The sequence below is a fragment of the Cupressus sempervirens genome, chromosome 9, assembly GCF_028749045.1.
Source record: "Cupressus sempervirens isolate cs-2001-9-10 chromosome 9, ASM2874904v1, whole genome shotgun sequence".
Taxonomy (NCBI): Eukaryota; Viridiplantae; Streptophyta; class Pinopsida; order Cupressales; family Cupressaceae; genus Cupressus; species Cupressus sempervirens.
The window spans coordinates 569,942,848-569,950,288 of record NC_143126.1 but is presented as its reverse complement, the minus strand read 5'-3'; positions in this window follow the sequence as shown (position 1 = coordinate 569,950,288).

The following is a 7,441-nucleotide window of genomic DNA, read 5'->3' as shown; positions in this document are numbered from 1 at the left end:
TAATAGATGGAAAACATCCATTAGAATAACATCATAGAGAACTTCATCATGGTAACTCCCAATTTTGAATTTCACTAAACATTGTTCACTTACCAGGACCTTATGATCATCTTTTACCCAAGCAATCTGATAGGGCTGGGGATATCTCTCCCTCTTGAGCTTCAACTTAGAGACCATCTCTTCTGATACCAAGTTATCAGTGCTACCACCATCAATGATCACATCGTAATATTTATCCTCACACTTGCATCTAGTACGAAACAAACTCCTCCTTTGTCCTAGTTCAATCTCACCACTTAGTAGGACCCTTTCATTCACCAAGGTCTCTCCGCTGATTGTGCATCCTTATCCACATGAGCAACTCTAGCTTGACCCTCAGCTCTCCTATCTATCCTTCCTTGTCATTGAGAGCATTCAAAGGCACGATGACCTTCTTCATTGCAACAGAAATAGGTATCACGAAAGCCTCCTCTTCCTTGTCCACGTCCTCTACCTCTTCCTCTCTAATTTCCAAAGTCTTGATCACGGGAGCAGTTGAAACCCTCATTCCTCTGGTTCCTGCTAGTACCCACATCTTTATTTTTCTTTTAGGTTTCATTTCGACCTCCAGATGACCTACCACTTCCCCTTCCTCCTTGACCATGCTCTCTTCAACTCATAGGGAAAACTAGTATGCCTCTTCAACACTGGTCATTCTTACCAGACTTAATTCCTCCTGGATGCTAGGCCGCAACCCACTGATATAATGAGCAACCTTCTCCTTATTTTCTTTTGCATGCCCTAATCTAATAAAAAGTCGATAAAACTCCTTTGTATATTCTTGGATTGATCTTCTTGCTTGCTTTGGCCCATGCATCTTCTTAAACAAATCAAGCTCGTAGTCCACAGGAATGAACTGCTTCTTTAATTTGTCCACCATGTGATCCCACCTTGTGATCTTCTCCTTTCCTCTTCTGTTTCTTTCCAATTGAACCTCTTGCCACCAGATTTTGGAATGCCCTTTCAGTTTGGCCTTTGTAAACTTAACCATATCTGGGTCCTTGATATCCTCATACTCAAAGTATTCTTTCAATTCATTGATCCAGTCGATCAACTCATCTAGTTTCAGGTTTTCATAAAAATACACCCACATCAATCATAGGTATTTTCCCAAATTTAGTAATGGCCCTAAAACGCCTTTCCTCTACCTGATTTAGAACTTCCCAGTCAAATTCCCCTTCTGGTTCAATTTCTTCTTCTTCATTTTCATCCTCACTATTGTCACCTGTAGCAACATTTGTTCCTCTATGGAGCTCCTCCTGCAATGCTTGCACCTACCTTTGGAGGGCTCTAACCTCCTCAAGATTAATAGCTCTGGCCCTTCCACCACGATCTCTTCATGGAGGCATCTTCTTAACTCAAACCCACAACCACACAGTCCTGGTGCAAACTGCCTCATAGTCGGTGCTCTGTCTACATACTCAGGAAAACTAGCTCTGATACCACTTGATGGGGACACAACCCAAGCACATAATGGACACAACAGGAAAAGGGAATTTTTATTAACTTTTAAAATAAGCTAGTACATTCAGTATAGAGAAAATAGACTTCAAAACATGCCCTAAGGGCATACGATAGCACAAAACTGGAGATAATTTCTCCCTTTGGTACCTCCTCTCAATTTCCACTCTGAACTGCCTTTTACAATGCTAGAAATGTCCTTAAATAGACCTTAGAGGGTTAAGGACTAGGAATACATTCTAGAAAGTGCTAGTAGGCATCCACCGACCAAATAGACGGCTCCAGAAGTTGCGTTAGAGGTCGATGCAAATCTAGAAGAATCCAGAAATGGTAACCAAACTTCTAGGAGGCATAACTTTTGAACCATAGCTCCGATTGACAAACCATTTACATTTTTGAAAAGCTCTTGAAGCGCTCTATAGCCCTATGGGCTAGCATCACTCTCCTCCCATTTTTTAGCCCTTTTTGAGGTCATTTAATGCCCCTAAGCTAACTTTGAAGCATTCTTAGGAGGTCTCCAAAACCTGAAAAACTGCGATAACTTTCAAACCGTGGGGCCTTTTGACCTGATTCTTTTTCTGGAATGCTCTAAATTACAATTACATTCATCTAGCCAATTTACACCTCCTAGTTCACCAAAATGATGGCTCAATTACATACTCTTATTTTTTTGACATTTACACATATCCCAAGGTGTTCAAATACTCTATCCTAGACACACTGATAGGGGAATTGTGAGAGTTGGAATTGTTATTTGATCCAAATGGGTATCTAGAAATGAAATCACATGAAATAGAAACTAAGTCTAAGTACATTTTTTTTTGCGTGACACAGGATTGCCCTTATACCTCTGGATGCTCCTGCATCACTTAGTTTCTATCATATCCATATTCTTATCCATGGCTTTCCTATCCATATGCAAAGGATCAATTGATCTATCATTCTTATAATCAACTGGTGGCAAAGTTTTCTATTTTGAGTACTTTGTCTCAATGTCTTCTTTTGAATTCTTGTCCAAGGAAAATTGTTGTTAAAGTCTAAAGTAAATGGCAGAGTTTTAAATCAAATTTTCCTATTATCATCTAGCTTGATGGTTTTTGATATTTTCCCCTCAAATGTTTGAAAATTTAAATCATAAGATGCTTTGTTTGTTTTTACTTTTCTATGCATTTGAAATGGTTGATTAAACTTACTTCTAATTAGCAGTTTCACATCATTGCAACATTGAAAGGAGGATGCAACACCATTGAGATCTCCCAATGTAGACCCTAATGACCTAGGGATCTCTATTTGATTCAATTCTGGTAGTAAAGATTGGATGGTAAACCAAGTTGAACACATAAAAGATAACCCTTCTACATTGAAATTTGGACTCCATTTCACAAGATTAACAACATAACCATTGAAAAAGCATTTAGAATGTCAATAAACTTTTTTTAAACTAATTCATCCATATAATGCAGATAAATAATTCTATCCAAAAAGTGAGAAATACTTACATGTTCTTCATAGTTGTCTTCTAACCAATTTGAGAGCAGAAATAGTTCTTCCTTCGGGCCATTCTATATTGCAAAGATTCCAACTTCTTGACAATCACACCATAAATCTTCAATTTCCTCATTAGAAATGAAGATGGAATTAACATCATCTTTTGGAGATGCTTGGGAGCCTAGCTAACCCCTATCGTTTGGAGAAACCATAAAAACCTTAGCCACTAGTAGATAGTGCGAAGGAATATATATATGTGTGTGTGTGTGTGTGTGTGTGTGTGTGTGTGGATGAAGAAAACTAGAGGCTAGATTGGATCTTAAACTAGTGGAATGCAATGGATGGGCAAACGCTAACACATTAGATCCTATTGGGTATGGTAGGAACTTGCTCAGACAAGGGTGAACATACTTGATTAGGTTAAAAACCCTAATTTGTTCATCCAAACCATCAATGGTGAAAAAAGGTTGAGGTCATAAGTTACCTAATATTCCTGAAAGATTATGATTCGGATCTCCCTGGGAGATCTTTGGATAAGATAACCATCCATTTGACTCATTTAGCTAAGAAATCATCTCATGGTGGATGTGCCAATTCTATTAATCTGTCTCTTCCAATCTATCCAAAATTAAGAATTTGTTTGTCATCTTAATTGTCAAGTCAAGGTTCTTCCAATGAATGGTTGAAGACTGGGATCTAAATCGATCCTTCAGAAAAGACTTTGGCTATCTACCTAGGCCTTGAAATTTCTTAGGGTTTTTGTTTATATGTCCACAAGTTTGCTTTGCTTTTTTTGCATTAAGACCAAACTTTGCAATTTTTTATAATTAATTCTAAACTTCAAAATAATTATAATTTAATTTACTACATCTAAAATTATTTATATTTCCTTTATCTCTATTTATTTAATTTTTTATAGTTAACTTAATATTTTTATTTTTATTTCTTTAAAAATGAATTATTTATATCTCTAAATATTATAATTTAAATGGATATTTTATATGGTATTTGTTAAAAAACAAATAAAAAGTATATTCTATTTATAATAAGATTTAAACTTTTGACATATATATGGTTGTCAAATTTAACCTGGAAGAATAAAAGTTAACATTAACATGGTCACACTACACTATCTCACTCCCCATGCTACCATTGTAGAATGCTTATTGGCATTAATAAATTAAAACTAAAATTGGATATATACATTTTACAATATCTTTTATAATAAAAAAATAAAACAAGAAGACAATTGAATGATATTCAAAATATGTTTTATGAGGCAAGAGCCTACAACACCATGGTAAATTGTGAGCCTCTTATCGGAGAGGTCTTGGGTTGGACTCTACTCAAGCTTGATAAATAATAATAAATCACATAATAATAATGAATCTTGACTTCAACCTCTTACCAATGAATTTTTTTATTTTTTAAAAATCTAAGTATAAGTTGAGAATACGAGGTCAAGATATTTCTCAATTATATTTTTCTAACTAAAAAATTCAATTTGAAATCTATTTTAAAAACTTTTGAAATTTTTCTTTTTCTTTTTAATAATGAATTTAGAGTTATGATGAAAAATGTTTGTTTTAGATAAGATAAATGTAAATCCAAAGAGGATTCCTCTAACATAAATGTAAATTGAAATAATATTTATCTCTTCAATTGAATAACATTTATCTCTTCAATTGAATAACATTGTGTTCAAATGTTAGTGATTTGGACTCAACATTGTCATCACACCTACCCTAGAAGACATGCATGCACAATAGAGAAGCATAATAAGGTGTATGAGCCATTTTATAGAAAGACACACAAGAGATGACATCTCATTAATTGTAAGTGTTAGAAGGTATGTGTGAGTTTTTATTGAATCTTTTTCTTATTTATGTTTTAGGAGTTTTATCTCTTATAAGCCCTAGGTGATGGTATTTACACTTTGCTAAATAAAATAATTGTTTGATATTGAGAAGCTTGATTTGGCTTCTGTTACTTTGTTTTGAATTGCATATACATAAAACTTGTGTAAATGGGTAGGAATCTTTAGCATATCCAATATCCCTAGGTCTTTATGTGACTTGTATGTCAATGACTTCATGCTTGCTACTACTGTTGTAGATCCTTGGTTAGTATCTACCATAATAAAAATATTATCTTATAGGAGTCACACCATCATCTAGGCGCATGTCATTTATTATTGTTTCACTATTGATTTATATAGAAAATGGTTCCTTAGGTTCAAATTCCATTTGCACTAATTCCAACAATCAATTGCAGTCTCCACATGTTATTACAATTTAGGGAAAGGCAATAGGGGTGACAACCATCATTTTCATATGAATGGTTTAGATGGATCACTTTCTTTGAGAAATTCTTGATTATCCTTTTATGTTGTTAATTAGATCTTGAAGTAAAAACATAATATAAGATTTAAGTTACTTTTTCTATTACATTGGATTATTATTTTTTGAAAATTTCCTTCCTCGATGTTCATATATTACCTAGGTATAGCTTCTTATCAGCCTAACTATTGCACTTGTTGAGGTGCAATTGCTAGTTTTATATTCTAATTTACATTCATGCATGCTTTTTTACTTCTATTTTCATTTGGTTATGTTCTAGACAAAATTCATTCTTGACTAAGATTTTTAAAATTGAAAATATAATGGATTATTTTTTCTGAAATTTTCAATATTTGTTAATCATAACCAACATGTTCTATGATCAAAATCAGCAAAAAAAAACTGACAACAATCATTGTATTTTCCTAAATCTGAAGAAAACTAGTTGTTTTTTTCTTTGATGCATTTAGTCTCGAACTTAGCTAACCCTTTTTCTAATTATAACCAATGAGGCATGTTTAGTTATATATATATATATATATATATATATATATATATATATATATTCAATTTATCAATTCAATTGACCAATCGACTCATAAGATTTAAAATACTAAAACAAACTTCAAAATTCATTCTATTAGACCATATATTTTTGGTAGGAAGAAAATTTAATTTTCTCCAACAAAAATACAAATATTTTCTAACAAGTCTATCATGTATTAATGAATGAATTAATTACAACTTTATCTTTTTCACATTTGTGACAAGTGGATAAACATTTTCGAATTTTACATTGATGTTTATTTTTGTCATTTGTAAGAAAATAAAAATATTTTTAAAAAGGTCTATAATGCATTAATTACAACTTTACCTTTTCCACATTTGTGACAAGTGGAATAACTTTTCAAAAAAAATCATTTTTATCTTCCACATCACAAACATCACAAATGAATGTATAATTATGCGAAAGGCATATACAATGGGAGAAACAATTCCTAGCATGAAAATATTCCAAGGAATAATCCCTGTAAGGCAAAAAGATTGAATGAAAGTTACAAATGAAATTTGAATATCAAAATTGAAATGAAAATATGCAAGCCATTTGACATTGGAGAAAAAAGATTTGGTGGGAGTTGTGGAGAGACGTTTCCTTTCCCCTTCCCAATGCCGACTGAATTGTCTTTTCCTCCCATTTAAGGCAGACATGATAATGGACATAATTACAGTTATCTTACCACGCTTTGTATCTCTCCCCCATTTCTATATTTCTCTATTATTGCAATCTTCGCCATCACGCAACCTGCATTAGCCATCTTAGGAAGAACAATGGTTGATTAGAATGAAATTCAGAGAAATTCAGAGAATGCATGACACCGTGAACAAAAACATTGATGGAATAGTGAGCGTCGATGAAATGTGTCTTTGTCAACAAGCTTAGAATTTCCATTGTTGGAATAAGATTTTCTACTAAACCTGCTACTATACCTGCCAGCAATTGGATGATAATCTCTCTGTAAAAATGAACCATTGGAGCCCATAACCCACAAGCCCCATTGTCGTCGCTATGAGAAGAATGACCCAGAGTGCCATGTGCTGCATTGCAAAGCCAGAAACCCATCCTATAACCTTCCCCAAATCAGAGGCGACGGCTGAGTTTTCAAGCTAAACCGATTGATCTGCAACACTTGCTTCAGAGTCATCAGATAAGCAGAGAAATCAAAATTGGTTCCGGGAAATAGTTGAATCCACAATAGTCCGACTAGATTCAGGTATAGTAGCAGATTATGCTCAATGACCCTCGTTAGCAGGCCCTACCATTTGAGGAATTTGTTCATAATTATCAATCTATCTTCAATGAAAAGGAAATGAGTGAGGATTTGATTGAGGTGTTTAGAATTTTTGATGAGAACAAAGATGTGTACATTTCTTCTAATGAGCTTTTCAACGTCCTGTCCACAATGGGGTTGATTCCACAGGGACAAGATTCACAAAAATGCTAGAAAATTATATGAAGATTTGATTCATATTACATTGGACTTTTGAATCTCACTAAATTCAAAACTATGATGTCTTAAAAGCTTTCTCCCTGAAGTTTTGGAGGATTTGTGTAC